The sequence below is a fragment of the Tachyglossus aculeatus genome, chromosome 5, assembly GCF_015852505.1.
Source record: "Tachyglossus aculeatus isolate mTacAcu1 chromosome 5, mTacAcu1.pri, whole genome shotgun sequence".
Lineage (NCBI taxonomy): Eukaryota > Metazoa > Chordata > Mammalia > Monotremata > Tachyglossidae > Tachyglossus > Tachyglossus aculeatus.
Genome location: NC_052070.1, coordinates 95,809,585 through 95,828,659, shown reverse-complemented (window position 1 = coordinate 95,828,659; position 19,075 = coordinate 95,809,585). Strand labels below are relative to the sequence as shown.

General features: G+C 43.8%; 1 pseudogene; it reads right to left on the bottom strand.

Moving 5' to 3' along the window:
- Nucleotides 1-13,864: 13,864 nt before the first annotated feature.
- On the bottom strand, nt 13,865-14,423 carry LOC119928220 (annotated as a pseudogene).
- Between the last annotated feature and the right edge of the window lie 4,652 nt (nt 14,424-19,075).

Below are 19,075 nucleotides of genomic sequence, written 5' to 3'. Positions count from 1 at the left end.
GAGGTCATGGGTTCAAATCCTGGCTCTGCCAATTGTCAGCTGTGAGACTTTGGGCAAGTCACTTAACTTCTCTGTGCCTCAGTTACCTTATTTCTAAAATGGGGATTAAGACTTTAAGCCCCCCGTTGGACAACCTGATCATCTTGTAACCTCCCCAGTGCTTAGAGCAGTGCTTAGCACATAATAAATGCCATAAAAAAAGTTAAGCCACCTACCCAAGGTCATACAGCAGACATGTGACGTAGCTGGTATTAGAACCCAGGTCCTTTTAACTCCCAGGCCTGTGCTCTATCCACTAAGCCACACTACTCCTCTAGTGCTACTAAGTTTGTCTGAACTCTTAGAAAATTGTTTTTTCTCTTCATTGCTGCATGTCACTGATGGATCTAGTGAAGAAAGGCAACCACTTATGCTTTAAGGTCACCAAAATCATCATATGATTGATTCATTCATTCATTCAATCATATTTACTGAGCGCTTACTGTGTGCAGAGCACTGTACTAAGCACTTGGGAAGTACAAGTGGGCAATATATAGAGACTGTCCCTACTCAACAACAGGCTCACAGTCTAGAAGGGGGAGACAGACAACAAAACAAAACATGTGGATAGGTGTCAAGTCATCAGAATAAATAGAAATAAAGCTAGGTGCACATCATTAACAAAATAAATAGAATAGTAAATACGTACAAGTAAAATAGAGTAATAAATCTGTACAAACATATATACAGGTGCTGTGGGGAGGGGAAGGAAGTAGGGCGGGGGGGATGGGGAGGAGGAGAGGAAAAAGGGGGCTCAGTCTGGGAAAGCCTCCTGAAGGAGGTGAGCTCTCAGTAGGGCTTTGAAGGGAGGAAGAGAGCTAGCTTGGCAGATGTACAGAGGGAGGGCATTCCAGGCCAGGGGGAGGACGTGGGCTGGGGGCCGATGGTGGGACAGGTGAGAACAAGGTACAGTGAGGAGGTTAGCAGCAGTGGAGCATGTGGGCTGGGCTGTAGAAGGAGAGAAGGGAGGTGAGGTAGGAGGGGGTGAGGTGATGGAGAGCCTTGAAGCCGAGAGAGTGAGGAGTTTTTGCTTTATGCGTAGGTTGACTGGCAGCCACTGGAGATTTTTGAGGAGGGGAGTAACATGCCCAGAGCGTTTCTGCACAAAGATGTTCCGGGCAGCAGCGTGAAGTGTAGACTGAAGTGGGGAGAGACAGGGGGATGGGAGATCAGAGAGGAGGCTGATGCAGTAATCTAGTCGGGATAGGATGAGAGATTGAGCGAGCAAGGTAGCAGTTTGGATGGAGAGGAAGGGGTGGATCTTGGAGATGTTGCAGAGGTGAGACCAGCAGGTTTCGGTGATGGAATGGATGTGAGGGGTGAACGAGAGAGTGGAGTCAAGGATGACACCAAGGTTGCGGGCTTGTGAGACAGGAAGGATGGTAGTGCCTTCTACAGTGATGGGAAAGTCAGAGAAAGGGCAGGGTATGGGAGGGAAGATAAGGAGTTCAGTCTTAGACATATTGAGTTTTAGATGGTGGGCAGACATCCAGATGGAGATGTCCTGAAGGCAGGAGGAGACCTGAGCCTGAAGGGAGGGAGAGAGAGCAGGGGCAGAGATGTAGATTTGGGTGTCATCAGCGTAGAGATGATAGTTGAAGCCATGGGAGCCAATGCGTTCACCAAGGGAGTGAGTGTCGATAGAGAACAGAAGGGGATCAAAAACTGAACCTTGAGGAACCCCTATAGTAAGGGGATGGGAGGGGGAAGGGGAGGGGGAGAAGGAGCCCACAAAGGAGACTGAGAATGAATGGCTGGAGCGATAAGAGGAGAACCAGGAGAAGACGGAGTCTGTGAAGCCAAGGTTGGGTAGCGTGTTGAGGAGAAGGGGGTGGTCCACAGTGTCGAAGGCAGCTGAGAGGTCGATGAGGGTTAGGATAGAGTAGGAGCCGTTGGATAGGATTGAATGATTGATTGATTGATGCTTTTGAATAGATCTGGGAGTACAGAGATTAAAGACTGCCTGATTGGAATCCAATAGCTGAGTAATGTCAATTAGTACTATTTTTGAGCACTTACTGCATATAGAGCACTGTACTAAGTGCATGGGAGAGTACAATGTGACAGAATAGGCCAAAATTAAAAACCACTTTCCTGGTGATTTCACCTGGCTGTGGTCATTGTCTCTATTTACTGACTTGAACTAATTGGCTTCAGAGAAGCAGTGTTGCTCAGTGGAAAGAGCACAGGCTCGGGAGTCAGAGGTCATGGGTTCTAATCCCGACTTTGCCACTTGTCTGCTGTGTGACCTTAGGCAAGTCACTTAACTTCTCTGAGTCTCAGTTACCTCATCTGTAAAGTGGGGATTAAGACTGTGAGCCCCACATGGGACAACCTTATCACCACAAATCCACCCCAGTGCTTAGAACAGTGCTTCACACATAGTAAGCGCTTAACAAATACCAGTGTTATTATTATTATTATTATTATTATTATTATTACTGCTTACTTATCAATGTTAGCCTGGCACTGATTCAACTGGCACTCCCCCTCTTACCATAGCACACAAATCTCCTTCATCGCAGCCCTCACACCTTTGCACCTCTAATACCATCGTACTCACTTGTTTTTCTCATCGCTGACCCCTTCATTCATTCATTCAATCATATTTACTGCACACTTACTGTGTGCAGAGCACTGTACTAAGCGCTTGATAGTACAGTTCAGTAACAAACAGAGACAATCCCTGACCACAATGGGCCCCTTACCCACATCCTCTCTCTGTCCTGGAACTCCCCCTTGCTACCCCTTCCCCACCTTCCATGCCATATCCAATAGATCACCACTGTCCACTCCTTCAAAGCCCTACTAAGATTATGTCTCTTTCAAGAGGTCTTTCCTGTCTGACCTCTCTTTTTCTTCACCCTATTTCCCTTCCCTACTGTTTTATCTATGCACCTGAGCCTGTACCCTAAGAACTTTGATACTCATCCCACCCCATCTCCTCAGCACTTATGTAAATGAGAAGCAGCATGGTCTAGGGGAAGGACAATGGGCCTGAGAGTCAGAAGACTTGGGTTCTAATCTGCCACTTGTCTGCTGTGTGACCTTGGGCCAGTTAACTTTCCTCATCTGTAAAATGGGGATTAAATCCTAATCTCTCCTACTTGGACTGTAAACCCCATATGGAACAGGGACTGTGTTCAATTTATTATCTTGTATCTAACCCAGTGTTTAGTACAGTGCTTGGCACATCGGAAGTGTTGGACAAATACTATAATAATGATAATAATAAGGTACCTATCTTCATACTCTCCTATTTTCCCCATCTGTAATTCACTTTAGTATCTGTCTCCCCTATTAGCTCCTTGAGGTGATTACTCTATTTATTTATTATTACTCTATTTATTTATTTATTTATTTATTACTCTATTTATTTTACTATTACTCTATTTATTTATTTATTTATTTTGCTGTTACTCTATTTATTTTACTTGTACATATCTATTCTATTTATTTTATTTTGTTAATATGTTTGGTTTTGTTCTCTGTCTCCCCCTTCTAGACTGTGAGCCCACTGTTGGGTAGGGACTGTCTCTATATGTTGCCAACTTGTACTTCCCAAGCGCTTAGTACAGTGCTCTGCACACAGAAAGTGCTCAATAAATACGATTGATTGATTGATTGAGGTTAGGGATCATGTCTACCAACTCTTTTGTGTTGTACTGTCCCAAATGCTAAGTGCTTGGACACAGTAAGTAATCAGTAAATACCTTTGATTGATTGACTGATGGATTGCCAAATTTAGATCCTTTTAGGTTAGAAAGAATAGCCTCAGCATCTTGGCATGTAGATATTAAAGTTGAGACTATGTTTACCTGAAAACTAAATTGGCTATACCACATTTGCCCTCATATAATTCTCTGCTTTCCATTTTAAAATGAAGATGAAGACCCATTTCTTCCTAACAAAACTTTTACAAAAGGCACTCCATGATCTGACCCTTAAAAATCCAGGAAACTGTAATCAGCTGGCAGCATTGTATAGCATTTCAACTACTACTAAATATTGCCCTTGTTCGCACCATAGTGGAACAGGAAGGGAAAATGGAAAAGCTCATGACAGACTCCAAAAAACAAACCAAGCCACTTCAGTGGGATCACTCTGTCTTGTGACCCTTGAACTGAAGGAGTTTAGTGGTGCAGCTTAAATGGCACCGAGAGAACCTTGAAATAGACATGACCTATAAAAGTAAATGGTACTTGAGCTGCCCCATGAATTTGATCCAGGTGACCAGCTCATTGCTAGTCAAGAGGTAGTGAAGACAGATGAGTCTTTGTCAGAGGAATGAAAACTGCATAGGGGATACAGGGCATGCAAACTAATGATTTATGCTGTGATTTTTTGGATTTACTCTATTAATCAATAGAGGCTCTATCATTGTAAGGAAACTCAAACAAGTTCAGTTCGAATTGCCTGCATTAAGGCATTTCATATTGGAATCTCTTACTGTGAACGTTGCCTGGAACATGATACTAACAGAAGTTTACCAACCATCCTTGGAGGAGAACGCTGCAGTTATATTTTTCTAGCTATTTCTGTGATATGCACACCATGACTATATCTTAGTATACAGGTACATGTAATGTGCATGGGCCTCAAACTAAGATTTTGAAGCATTAATCATGCAAATTATGGGTATATGTTAGAGAAGTAAAAGACATTAAATTCAACTCTTGGAAACAGGATACTCTTGAAGAGTAAGTGTCTAGGGCCTGGACTGAACCATTAGAACTCATTTAAAGGATTTTATAAAGTTCATTTTTCATGTAGACAGAGGGAGTAAATTATTGGGTTCAACCTTAACCAGCTTCATTAAATGGAAACTGATGTTTGAGCCCTTCTTGCAAGTTGACATATATTGGAAAGTTCAGTGTTAACAAAGTATTTCCCTGATATTGGCGAACTTCTCAGCGCTTAAAGCCAAGTCTCTCTGGATTGGAAGAACATTCTCCCAAGTGTAACAACCTCTGTAGTAGCAATGGACAATGCAGAAAATCTTTTCAGAGCTGCCATTCAGGGGTGAGACAGCATGGTTCACAGCAGGGATGGAGCAAATAGAAGAACAGAGCTTAAAACAGAGCTTGAAACGTAGTTAGCAGATAGCAAATACAATTAAAAAAACAGAGTCAACTTGCAGGGTGAGCTTGGCTATTTTATTCAAGTATGATTCCTTGTTTGGGAAAAACTTCCTGTTCTCCGCAAGCCTAGAGAGAGGAGCCTTTGGCACAAGCTCTGCATTACAGGTGCTGTAATGTGGGCTTTCAGCTGCCCTGGGGGCCTAGCTTTCTTAGTCTAAATATGCATCATTGGACAAAATGGACTAGAGAGGTGAGCTGTTCCGAGGCCCAGTTTGAGAGTTGTTGGATTTTAGTACTTTCTCTTCCTCCTCCTTTCCCCGCTCCTCCTCTTCCCGCTTCTCCTCCTCCTCTTGCTTCTCTTCCTGCTTCTCCTTCTACTCCTCCTCCTCCTTCTCTTCTACCCTGTCCCTTTCCCTCCCCCTCCCCCAAATCTCCTCCATTTCCCAATCCTTTCATTCATTCATTCAATCGTATTTATTGAGCACTTACTATGTACAGAGCACTGTACTAAGCACTTGGAAAGTACAATTAGACAACAGATAGAGACAATCCCTACCCAACAATGGGCTCAGAGTCTAGAAGGGGGAGACAGACAACAAAACAAAACAATTAGACAGACATCAATAGCATCAAAATAGATAAATAGAATTATAGACTTTATTATATATATTATAATCATAGTTTTATTAGTGATTTGTGTATATATATGCATACAGACACACACATCATTAAAACATTCCCAGCTCCACACACCGCCCAAAGGGATCTGCAATACCTTTGGCCTTGACCAGGAGCTCTTTTCTTCTCCTTGGCTAGGGTCCTACAATAGGAGAGGAAAGATGGTTATTTGTACCCTTTCCACTTCTTGGGAATTCAAGCTGTTCCTAAAGGGAGTCTGAAGGTTCTGGTTCAGTCTTGGACTCATAATTAAATTTAATATCAATAATAATAATAACAATATTTGTTGAGTGCTTACTATATGCCAAACAGTGATGAAGCAGTATGTCCTAATGGAAAGAACACAGGCCTGGGAGTCAGAGGGTTTGTGTTCAGGTCCTGATGCCATCACTTGCCTGCTGTATCACTAGTTTAGATCAGGACAGTAAGAAGGGTTCAAGGTGAGACACTGCCCTCATCTCCAGCCCCAACATTCCCATCACCAGCATCCAGCCCCAATGTTAGCAGCTGAGTGAGAGCAAATTCAGAGAGTCTTGAAGGGCTGACACTCCATTATCAGGAGATACATTGTCTTTAAAAACCTATTGTCCTTCTACTTGGACAGTGAGCTCCAAGGAGGATGGGGACTGTGTCCAACCTGATTATCTTGTGTCTACTCCTTGCTTAGCATAGTGTTTAGCACAAGGTAAGTGCTTAACAAATGCCACGGTCATTTTAGCACCTCAACAGTGATGCTTCGGTTTGCAGCAGAAGTACAAGTATGGTGTTCTTGCAGCATTGGCCTGATTGTTTTGAAACTAGGCAGAGTTTTTCATTGTTTAGTTTTTGGCAAGTTTCCTGTTTTTGGCTGGCAGCCACCTTAAAATGTGTTTAGTTTTAATTGACAGCCCTGGTCAACACCACAGATCCAGGTAGGCCTGGCTAATCCTGACAAGATGATGCAAAATCAAACAGTGGAATCTCCCTCCAACTTTCATCTAGCTTTCTTTCCTACTTCAGTGTACGTTAATCCTGAAATAACATTTCCAGCCCATGATTTATACTTTTCACTGAATTTTCTTTGGTAAACACGCTTCACCCTCATGATGACACCCTTTGCTACAAGCCAGTCATTTAGGGTGTTGTAAGAAGCCATTCCAGAAGGGAAATTTTCAACATGTAGGGAAATAAGATTCATTGTCCTTATATGGAAATAACACTACCAGTCGGCGCCCTAATACATTCTGCCTTGTGTTTTCTTATCAAAACCAGGAACTAAGGCCTCCTCAGACTCAATTCCAAAGGACATATTTTGAAATGGAGGCCAAAGTAGGTAACAACAACAAATTTATCATCTTCAAAAATGGGCCCCCTTCACTACTTTAGAGTCAAAATCTGAAAATTAAATCTATATTGAAAACATGTTTGCTTTTGTTCAAAACTGCTAAATACAGACCAGTTTTTGATTCATTTTTGAATTGATCACACTTCAAATACAGGAAAAATGTAAAAAGCAACATCAGGGCTCCCATTATAAGGACAGACTTCAGACAGGCATCTGACCCTGTAGACAAGAGCTAAGGCAGCTTCTGAATGGCAGTAGCAGCCCACAGAGGTTTATCAATGGCTATTCCCAAATGACTGGGCTAATTGAATTACAGTTGAAGATTCTTTTATGACCCCTTTCCCATCACCAGTGGAATAAATAGCTTATTGTAATAGTGAAGAGCAGCATGACCTAGTGGAAAGAACACAGGCCTAGAGTCAGAGAGCTTGCTGCGTGATCTTGAGCAAATCACTTAACATCCCTGTGCCTCAGTTTTCTCACCTCTAAAATGTGGATTCAATGCCTGCTCTCCCTCCTACTCTGAATGTGAGCCCCATGTGGGACAGGGACTGTGTCCAAACTAATTAATTAATTAATTTGGATCTACCCTAGTGTTTAGAACAGTGCCTGACACATAGCACTTAACCAATGTAATAATAATAATATCCAATGTAATAATAATAATATTTATTAAGTGCCTACTATGAACATACCGCGGTAGAAAGGTCAGGAAAGGAGTGAGAATCAGGCAGTGGCTACAATATTTTTGAACCTGTTCTATGAAGCCAAGACTTATCAAAGTCCTTGAATGGTTATAATGATGACCATGAAATCTCCTGATAGGAATGAACCCCAGTCTTGAGACAGTACCCTCCTAAATGTTCATTCATTCATTCATTCAATCGTATTTATTGAGCACTTACTGTGTGCAGAGCACTGTACTAAGCGCTTGGGAAGTACAAGTCGGCAACATATAGAGTACAGTGCTCTGTTCACAGTAGACTTTTGAAAGATGCTGCAAAAAAATATGAAGTATAGACAGTCATTTCATCAATCTTCTCTTCATCCCAATCTTAATAAAGAGCATTGGTTTGAACTTCAAAATCTCCCCTTTCTCTTTCTCATGAAGGTATTTAAAAAGACCAGATGGAGGAGACATGGATAATTCATAAACGGGGATATCAGGCCTTAAATAAATAACTGGGTTATAATTGAGAGTAGATGCTCTTTGATCTTTTAGTGGTGTTTGTTAAGCACCTACTATGTGCCAGTCACTGTACGAAGTGCTGGGGTAGATATAAGCCAGTCAGGTTGGACACAATCCATGTCCCATATGGGGCTCAGTCTTAATTCCTCTTTTAGAGATGAGGTAACTGAGGCAACAAAGAAGCAAAGTGACTTGCCCAAGGTCACAGAGCAGATAAGTGGTGGAGTCTGAACTAGATGTGCCCTATCTCCCTCCTACCCTTCCTTTCCAAACTCCTAGAACAAGTCTTCTACACCCACTACCTCGAATTCCTCAACTCCAACTCTCTCCTGGACCCCCTTCAATCTGGCTTCCATCCCCTCCACTCTACCAAAACTGCCCTCTCAAAGGTCACCAATGACCTCCTTCTTGCCAAATCCAATGGCTCCTACTCTACCCTAATCCTCCTCGACCTCTCAGCTGCCTTCGACACCATCAACCATCCTCTTTCTCTCAACACGTAACTCAACCTTGGCTTCACGGACTCCATCCTCTCCTGGTTCTCCTCTTATCTCTCTTGCCGGTCATTCTCAGTCTCCTTCCCGGGATCCTCCTCCCCCTCCCATCCCCTAACTGTAGGGGTTCCTCAAGGGTCAGTTCTTGGTCCCCTTCTGTTCTCCATCTATACTCACTCCCTTGGTGAACTCATTCACTACCATGGCTTCAACTATCATCGCTGAGAAGCAGCATGGCTCAGTGGAAAGAGCATGGGCATGGGAGCCAGAAGTCATGTGTTCTAATTCCAGCTCCACCATTTGTCAGCTGTATAACTTTGGGCAAGTCACTTAACTTCTCTGTGCCTCAGTTACCTTATCTGTAAAATGGGGATTAAGACTGTGAGCCCCACGTGGAACAACCTGATCACCTTGTATCTCCCCCAGTGCTTAGAACAGTGCTTCACACATAGTAAACGCTTAACAAATGTCATTATTATTATTATTATTATTATGACACTCATATCTACATCTTGTCCCCTGTTCTCTTTCCTTCCCTCCAGGCTCATATCTCCTCTGCCTTCAGGACATCTCCATCTGGATGTCTGCCTGACATCTAAAACTTAACATGTCTAAGACTAAGCTCCTTATCTTCACTCCCAAACCCTGTCCTCTCCCTGACTTTCTCGTCACTGTGGATGGCAGTACCATCCTTCCTGTCTCACAAGCCCGCAACTTTGGTGTCATCCCTGGCACCGCTTTCTCATTCTAGAGAAGCAGAGTGGCTCAATGGAAAGAGCACGGGCTTTGGAGTCAGAGTTCATGGGTTCGAACCCTGGCTCCGCCAAATGTCAGCTGTGTGACTTTGGACAAGTCACTTAACTTCTCTGTGCCTCAGTTACCTTATCTGTAAAATGGGGATTAAGACTGTGAGCCCCCCGTGGGACAATCTGATCACCTTGTAACCTCCCCAGCACTTAGAACAGTGCTTTTCACATAGTAAGTGCTCAACAAATGCCATCATCATTATTGTTATTATTCACCCCACACATCCAATCCATCATCAAAATCTGCCCGTCTCACCTTCACAACATTGCCAAGATCTGCCTTTTTCTCTCCATCCAAACTGCTACCTTGTTGGTACAATCTCCCATCATATCCTGACTGGATTACTGCATCAGCATCCTTTCTGATCTCCCACCCTCCTGTCTCACTCTGCTTCAATCTATACTTCACTCTGCTGCTTGGATTATCCTTGTACAGAAATGCTCTGGGCAGGTCACCCCCTCCTCAAAAATCTTCAGTGGTTGCCTATCAACCTTTGCATGAAGCAAAGACTCCTCACTCTTGGCTTCAAAGCTCTCCATCACCTTGCCCCCCCGACCTCACCTCCCTTTTCTCCTTCTACAGCCCAGTCCACACACTGCACTCCTTTGCCGCTAACCTCCTCACTGTGCCTCGTTCTCACCTGTCCCTACTGTCGACTCCTGGCCCACATCCTACCTCTGGCCTGGAATGCCCTCCCTCCTCACATTTGCCAAACTAGCTCTCTTTCCCCTTTCAAAGCCCTACTGATAGCTCACCTCCTCCAGGAGGCCTTCCCAGACTGAGCCCCCCTTTTCCTCTGCTCCTCCTCCCCTTCCCACAGCCCCTTCTCCCTCTCTCTACCGTACCCCATTCCCCACCCCACAGCCCTTGTGTATATTTGTATATATTTATTATTCTATTTATTTTATTAATGATGTGTATATATCGCTTAGTACAGTGCTATTCAAACAGTGCTCAATAAATACAATTGGATGAATGAATCTATAATTCTATTTATCTATTTTGATGCTATTTTTTCCTGTTTACTTGTTTTGTTTTGTTGTCTGTCTTCCCCTTCTGGACTGTGAGCCCCTTGTTGGGTAGGGATAGTCTCTGTTGCTGAATTGTACTTTCCAAGCGCTTAGTACAGTGCTCTGCACACAGTAAGTGCTCAGTAAATACGAGTGAATGAATGAATGAATGCCGGGTCCTCTGACTCCCAGATCCGAGCTAATTTAAATGTAAATATGTGCCATCAGCAGCAGCATTGTTTGAGTGCTTATTTTGTGAAGAGCACCTGTACTAGATATTTGTCCCTCATCATTCTAATGGGGGGACATACAGTCTCTTTTCTTGAAAGGCATTAGAACCTCTTTGATGAACTGTTTGTCATTGAAAATTCATGGTGTTTCACATTTTGGGTTCGGGGGCCAAATTCTGATTAGAGAGTCGTAATGGTGCCTGAGTTCATCAGATTCTAACACAGAGAGGATAATTGGGCATTTGCAGTATCAGCTCCATCTGCTTGCATGAATCTGTACATAAACATAGACTATGAAAGCGAACAGTATTAAAGTGAAAAGAGTTAACCAACTATTTATGGGCTTGGTGAGCTAATTTGTCCATGAATGGTACAGCTCAGTGGGGGGTGGGGTGAGGGGTGGAAATTGCCTTCTTCCATAGTCCAGGAATAGGAAAAATTACAAAGGAAATTGCTTTAAGTCGAGTTACCTATGCATTTTAAAACAATCTTGTCACTTCGTTAGAGTCATTCATCTGAACAGCACATTCGGTTTCCCTTTGCATGTGAATATACAATGGAGGTAAATAAATCCAAGATATTTTCTGGTTGGGTGATCTGAGGCCCCAAGAGGTAAATGGCTTGCCTTGGGCCATAACAGTGAGTGAATAGCAAATCTAAGAATTGAACTCAGCAGCCTTCTTAAATGACATTTTGTTTCCTGATTTTACATGAGTGTCTTTAAGAGTTCAAGACACTTTGATTTCTGAGGCCATTTATGCAGAATTAATTTATCCAGCTGTATGTGTTACCTCTTAAGCAACATAAATTGAAAAGGAAATAAAATCTCTGAATGCCCTTTTTTCAACTATTTTTGTTCTACTTTATTTAATAATTAAGTCCCCTCCAGTTTTTATGGATAGACTCTGGGGGTGATTCCTCATTAATAATGATGATATTCGTTAAGCACTAACTATGTGCCCAGCAATGTTCTAAACGCTGGGGAAGATACAAGGTAATCAGGTTGTCCCACGTGGGGCTCACAGTCTTGATCCCCATTTTACAGATGAGGTAACTGAGGCACAGAGAAGTTAAGTGACTTGCCCAAAGTCACCCAGCTGACAAGTGGTTGAGCTGCGATTAAAATTCACGACCTCTGACTCCCAAACCCGTGCTCTTTCCACTAAGCCATGCTGCTCCTCATTGTGAGCATTACTGAAGAAAACCAAAAGTCAGAAACATTAATTTCAGGCAAGGGTTTTGGAGTCAGAGGTCATGGGTTCAAATCCCGACTCCACCACTTGTCAGCTGTGTGACTTTGGGCAAGTCACTTAACTTCTCTGGGCCTCAGTTCCTTCATCTGTGAAATGGGGATTGAGACTGTGAGCCCCCCCATGGGACAATCTCATCACCTTGTAACCGCCCCAGCGCTTAGAACAGTGCTTTACACATAGCAAGCGCTTAATAAATGCTATCATTATTATCATTATTATTACCCCGGTGCTTAGAACAGTGCTTGACACATAGTAAGGGCTTAGCAAATACCATTATTATTATAATTAGGCAAAATGTAACATAGATAAAAAGCAACCTTCACCAATGAATAGGCACATGCATTGACCCATACTGTGTGGAAAGGCGGGAAGAGCACTTTGGAAGAAAAACTTTACAGACTCTGTGTTGTGTTCAGAAAAAGCATGTCAGAGACAAGTTTTATTACTACTAGCACTTCTCCTGGCACTATTAGGGAGCGGTGTTGAGCGGCAGAGATTCCCCTGCTAGTGAAGGCCAGTTCAACTTCAAGCAATAGAGATTCTTTATATACCATTAGTACGGTGCTCTGCACACAGTAAGCATTCAATAAATATGACTGAATGAATGAATACAACATTCATAATGATCAGAACAATACAATAGGACAAATACTTTAGGATAGAAAGCCGTGAGTCTCTGGGGCATTTTCTGTTTAGTCCTGGACCTCCTTTGATAAGGTGATAAGTAGGGCCAGGGGCTTGATTTGCTCAAGGGTGTGGTTTCACCACGTTCATTCATTCAATCGTATTTATTCATTCATTCATTCATTCAATCGTATTTATTGAGCGCTTACTGTGTGCCGAGCACTGTACTAAGCGCTTGGAAAGTACAACTTGGCAACAAATAGAGATGATCCCTACCCAACAACGGGCTCACAGTCTAGAAGGGGGAAACAGACAACAAAACAAAACATGTAGACAGGTGTCAAAGTCGTCAGAGCAAATAGAATCAGAACAGTGCTCTGCACAAATTGAGCCCTCAAAAAGTATGCCTGATTGACTGATTGATCTCACCCCCGGATGGGGTCTACAGTAATGGCCCTGGGCTCCCGCAGGCTGATCTCCTTCTGTTGGCTGCTGTCCTGCACCCTTGAGCATCCCCCGAGGTGTGAGATTTAGGGAATGAGTTCTCCTAGTGAACCCCGTCGTGGACCTCCCGACTTCCCCACCTTAAACCCAGGAGGGCCCTAATCTCCTCCAGCAATACTTGCTGGAAGCAGCTTCTTACCGCCTGCTGGGGGCCTTCCCATTAGATGGTGAGCTCCTGGGGCTCGGGTGATGATGATGATGGCATTTGTTAAGCGCTTACTATGTGCAGAGCACTGTTCTAAGCGCTGGGGGAATACAAGGTGATCAAGTCGTCCCACGTGGGGCTCACAGTCTTAATCCCCATTTTACAGGTGAGGTAACTGAGGCTCAGAGAAGTTACGTGACTTGCCCAAGGTCACACAGCAGACATGTGGTGGAGTCGGGATTCGAACCCATGACCTCTGACTCCAAAGCCCGGGCTGTTTCCACTGAGCCACGGGTGATGGAGGTCACGGAGAGGTCCGGATCGAACAGGGTCACCAACCATCTTCATCCACGTGAAGTGGATTCCCCCAAAGCCTGCTGGCCCCTCCGTGGTGGAGACTCAATCCCTTGAAGTGAGGCAGGGATGAAGGGTTGGGTTCTCGCCTGGGGGTGGTTATCTTCCTGCTCAAGTCTATTCTCCCCTCCTCTAAAAGGCCAAAGTTGCCGGGAGCAGAGAATCCCCTCCACCCTTCCCAGGGTGCTTTCCCTACTCCTGCCCCTCCCCTGGGGTCTGCTCTTCTCTTGGCCAGGCTCTGTCTCCTAGCTAGACTTCCCTGCCAATGTCCAGGGTGGGGGAGCCCACGGTTGAGCCTGTCGAGGAGCTGGCAGGCTTGGCACAGGGGGCGGCTGGCAAGGCTCCCACAGCGGGTGCAGGCGGAGGGTGGGGGCGGGCCAGTGCCGGGGCGCAGGGTGAGGCGCTCAGCTGAGTGGACCAGGTCCAGGACGGCGCTGGGCTGAGTGGCCTCTAGGTCCTTGAGCAGGGCACGGCCACGGCCACGGAAGGCATCCGGTGCGTAGACGCATTCGGTAGAGAAATAGTCCAGGCCCTGGAAATAGGCACGGAGCATGCTCTCTTTCTCATAGGCGAACTGCAGGAGACGGCAGCGGGAGAGGGCTCCCCCCTCGCTGACCGACCCCAGGCCCCTGCCACGGACCAGCCGCCCGGCGTCCCCCCACAGGAAGTTCATCAGCACGGTCTCGGCCATGTCGTTGTAATATGCTTGACTGGATGGAGCTTGGCTACTCCAATTTGAGTCAATCATGGAACCAAGTTGTTGAATCAATCATATATTATTTGAGTCAATCAAATAACTGGGCTTGGCTTTTAGTAAATCAACTAACCAGGGAGTTTGGGTTAATCAAACTACTTAGAGAAGCAGTGTGGCTCAGTGGCCTGGGCTTGGGAGTCAGAGGTCATGGATTCTCTTCCCGATTCCACCACTTGTCAGCTGTGTGACCTTGGGCAAGTCACTTAACTTCTCTGTGCCTGTTACCTCATCTGTAAAATGGGCATTAAGTCTGTGATCCCTAAGTGGGACAACCTAATTACCTTGTATCTTCCCCAGCACTAAGAACAGTGCTTGGCACATAGTAAGCACTTAACAAATACCATTATTATTACTTGGCTTGACTTGATTGAATCAAGTAACCAAGCCTGGAGTCAATCAACCTATCAGGCACACCCGAAGTGGTCAAGCTGGTTTAGGCAGAGGGAAAGGTCAGAGAGAAAATAGGACAAATGCCGGACCTTGACCATTGTGCTTCCACAGCATGGACCTGGGAAATGGAGGACATAAATTTGATTTCCATCTCGGCCATTTACTCACTATGTGATCTTGGGCAAGTCACATTACTTCTGGGCCTCAGTTTCCTCATCTGTAAAATAAAATAAAACAAAATTCCCCTCTCAGGGTCACACCTGAAGAGTTTCCAGTACTCTGCCAGCCTCGACTATGGGAGGGAGAGTCAAGCAGAGGCATATCCATTCCATTTTTAGGTTGGACAGTGGTTAGCAAGTGGAAAGCAAGTCAAAACTCACCTGAGTTGGGCAGCAGTGGCAGGGGAGAGAGTCTAGGGTGGAAACTCAAGTTTACTGTGCAGAAAGTATCAGTGGTAAACCACTTGCACATTTTTACCAAGAAAACTCTATGGATATACTACAAGTACGATTGAAGATGGAGGTGGGGCATTCTGGAAGAGATGTGGCCATAGCGTTGCTATGGGTCGCAGATTGACTTTTATTCATTCAATCATATTTATTGAGCGCTTACTGTGTGCAGAGCACTGTACTAAGCGCTTAGGAAGTACAAGTTGGCAACAGATTAAATTGTAGTAGAAGATCAGCAAGATAAAGGGCAAGCTAATTAAGGATTAGAGCAAATACTACTACTACTAATAACTATGGTATTTGTTAAGCACTTACTATGTGCCAGGCACTGTACTAAGCACTAGAGTGGATATAAGCAGATCGGGTTGGACACAGTGGCTGTCCCAAATAGGGCTCACAGTCTTCATTCATGATGAGAAGCAGCATGGTTCAGTGGAAAGAGCTCGGGCTTTGGAGTCAGAGGCCATGGGTTCAAATCCCTGCTCTGCTAATTGTCAGCTGTGTGACTTTGGGCAAGTCACTTAACTTCTCTGTGCCTCAGTTACCTCATCTGTAAAATGGGGATTAAGACTGTGAGCTCCCCTGTGGGACAACCTGATCACTTTGTAACCTCCCCAGTGCTTAGAACAGTGCTTTGCATGTAGTAAGTGCTTAATAAATGCCATTATTATTATTATTATTATTCATTACCATTTTACAGGTGAGGTAGCTGAGGCCCAGAGAAGTGAAGTGATTTGCCCAAGGCCACACAGAAGACAAGTGGCGGAGCCGGGACTTGATGGCATAAGACAAGACAGACAAAATAGAGATTAAATTGTTGTTCTCCCTCCCACTGAGGCTTCGAGTCTAATGTAGCACAGGAACTGTGTCTAGCCTTATCATCTTGTATTCACCCCAGAGATTAGTAGACCGCTCATTACATAGTAAATACTAAACAAATAGAGAAATTATTATTACTTCTGGTTCATTACAACTACATCACCATTCTAACATGGGCATAGCAAGGACATCATTCATCATTATCCTCTTCCCTTATTAGAGGGGACTGAGATGTTGAACTTCAGATGGTGAAAGACCCTGACTGAAGTAAACACTGTTCAGCTTGTATACTGGCAGGAAGTATATCTATTTATTGCTATATTGTACTCTCCCAAGTGCTCAGTACACAGTAAGAGCTCAAAAAATATGATTGAATGAATGAATAAAGGAAGAGTATCCTAAGGAATACGGGTAATTCTGCAACACAGAGCACAGCTCAGCAGTAGACACACCCAGTTTAATACAGTTTCACTTAAGAATCCACTGAATACATTATTTGTACAAAACCCGCAGAAACTGTTTGAATTCTTCTGAATAATCACAAGTAGTGAGGTTTGGGAATGGTAAGGAAGACAATTCCCCCGGACGATACTAGGTCTATGGGATGCTGCTTAAATTGTGCTTTAACAGAGGCTGATTTCAGTAGCACCATGGCCCTATCACCTCCTTTAATAGTTCTTCGAAAGGCTATATTAGTTCATCACATTCAGACTTCAATTTGGCACTGCTGCCTCCTGCAAATGGAACAATCACATTTGTGGGTCTGGAACTAATTAAAAATAGAATATTTTAGATCAGTCATACTGAGTGTGGCCAGATTTATGGGGATAATAGGGGTGAGTTTAGGGAGCACAGTGACCTCTCTGTTTCAAAAATGTGGTTTCTCCATTGCTGACACATCACCTGAGACTCATATGCTGTTCTCTGGCATGCCCCTATTTTGTGACCTCTGTGTTCCAGTAAGGTCTGGAGGATTTCAGTAGTTGTAGCCAAACCTTCAGATAAATTATCCTTAAAAGTGGGCTGGAGAGAGACATTTTTTTAATGGAGGGTAAGGCTGCCAAGCTTGTTTGTTTCCATGAGATGAACTGAATTAAAGTAAAAAAGTGAACTGTGAAAGTCAGTGGAAAGGAGAAAGAAGCAAATAAGGGAGGAGCAGTTTGTTTTGGGGTTATTCAGGACAGGTCTTTATAATGGGGCTTTTAAAACCAAATGAATTGGATAATTGAGAAACAATATTTTAACAATTAAAGTATTTCAGGCCAAAAAGTTCTTCATAAGAAGCCACTTGGCTTAATGGAAATAGCATCAGACTAGCAGTCTGGAGACCTGTTTTCTAATTCCTGCTTCACCACTTGTCTGCCATGTGATCTTGGGCAAGTCACTTATCTGCCTTGTATCTCAGCTTCCTCATCTGTAAAATGGGGATTCATTACCTGTTCTCCCTTATACTTAGATTGGGAGATCTGTTTGAGACTGTGACCAACTTGATTAATTTGTGCCTAACCCCGCACATGGCACAGTATCTGCTACAGTACATTTTCTAGTAGAGTGACAAATAATAAATGCTTAAAAATGTTCTAAATCAATCATATTTATTGAGCATTTACTGTGTGCAGAGCACTGTACTAAGCACTTGGGAGAGGACAATATAGCAGGGTTGGTCAGCATGTTCCCGGCCCACAGTTAGCTATCAGTATTACAATAATAATGTCTCTGTGCTTCAGTTTCTTCATCTGTAAAATAGGGATTTTTTAAAAAAATGATATTTGTTAAGCACTCACTATGTGTCAAACACTGTTCCAAGCACTTGGGTAAGTACAAGTCAATTAGATCAGACAGACACCCTGCTTCACATGGGGATCACAGTCTAAGTAGGAGGGAGAACAGGTATTTAATTCCCATTTTACAGTTAAGGAAACTGAGGCACAGAGAAATTAAGTGATTTTTCCAAGGTCACCCAGCAAGCAATTGGCAGATCCAGAATTAGAACCCAGGTCCTCTGACTCCCAGGCCCATGATCTTTCCATTAGGCCATGTTGTTTCTCAATATCTGTTCTCCCTCCCCTTTACACTGTGTATCCTGTGTGAAATGAACTATCTGATTATTTTGTATCTACTCCAGTTCTTAGGACATAGTAAGCCCTTAGCAAACACTATTATTATTATCACTACTACTACTAAAAATAGTATTTGTGAAATATCCAAATACTTGAGACCAAGTGTAATTTTTGGGCTCTACTCACTGGGGAACCTGAAAAGATTGTTCTTGAGAACAAGGAGGTCAGAGGGAATTGCAATGATCTTAATCCCAGATTGCCTACACGCTTCACTCCTCTGATGCCGACCTGCTCACTGAGAGAAGCCGGGTGGCTTAGTGGCAAGAGCATGGGCCTGGGAGTCAGAGGACATAGGTTCTAATCCTGCCTCTGCCACCTGTCTGCTGTGTGACCTTGGGTAAGCTGCTTAACTTCTCTCTGCCTCAGTTCCCTCATCTATAGAATGGGGATTAAGAGTGTGAGCCCCATGTGGGACAACCAGATTACCTTGTATCTCTCCCAGTGCTTAGAACAGTGCTTGGCACATAGTAAGTGCTCAACAAATACCATCATTATTATTATCATTACCTTGATCTCATCTATCTCACTGCCTACCCCTCACCCATGTCCTGCTTCTGAAGTGGAATATCATTTTCCTTCATATCTAACTGATATATACATTTGTTCAATAAATATTGGCTGTCTCATGTGGATTATAATCAATCAGTCGTATTTATTGAGCGCTTACTGTGTGCAGAGAACTGTACTAAGCACTTGGGAAGTACAAGTTGGCAACATATAGAGACAGTCCCTACCCAACAGTGGGCTTACAGTCTAGAAGGGGGAGACAGAAAACAAAACAAAACATATTAACAAAATAAAATAAATAAAA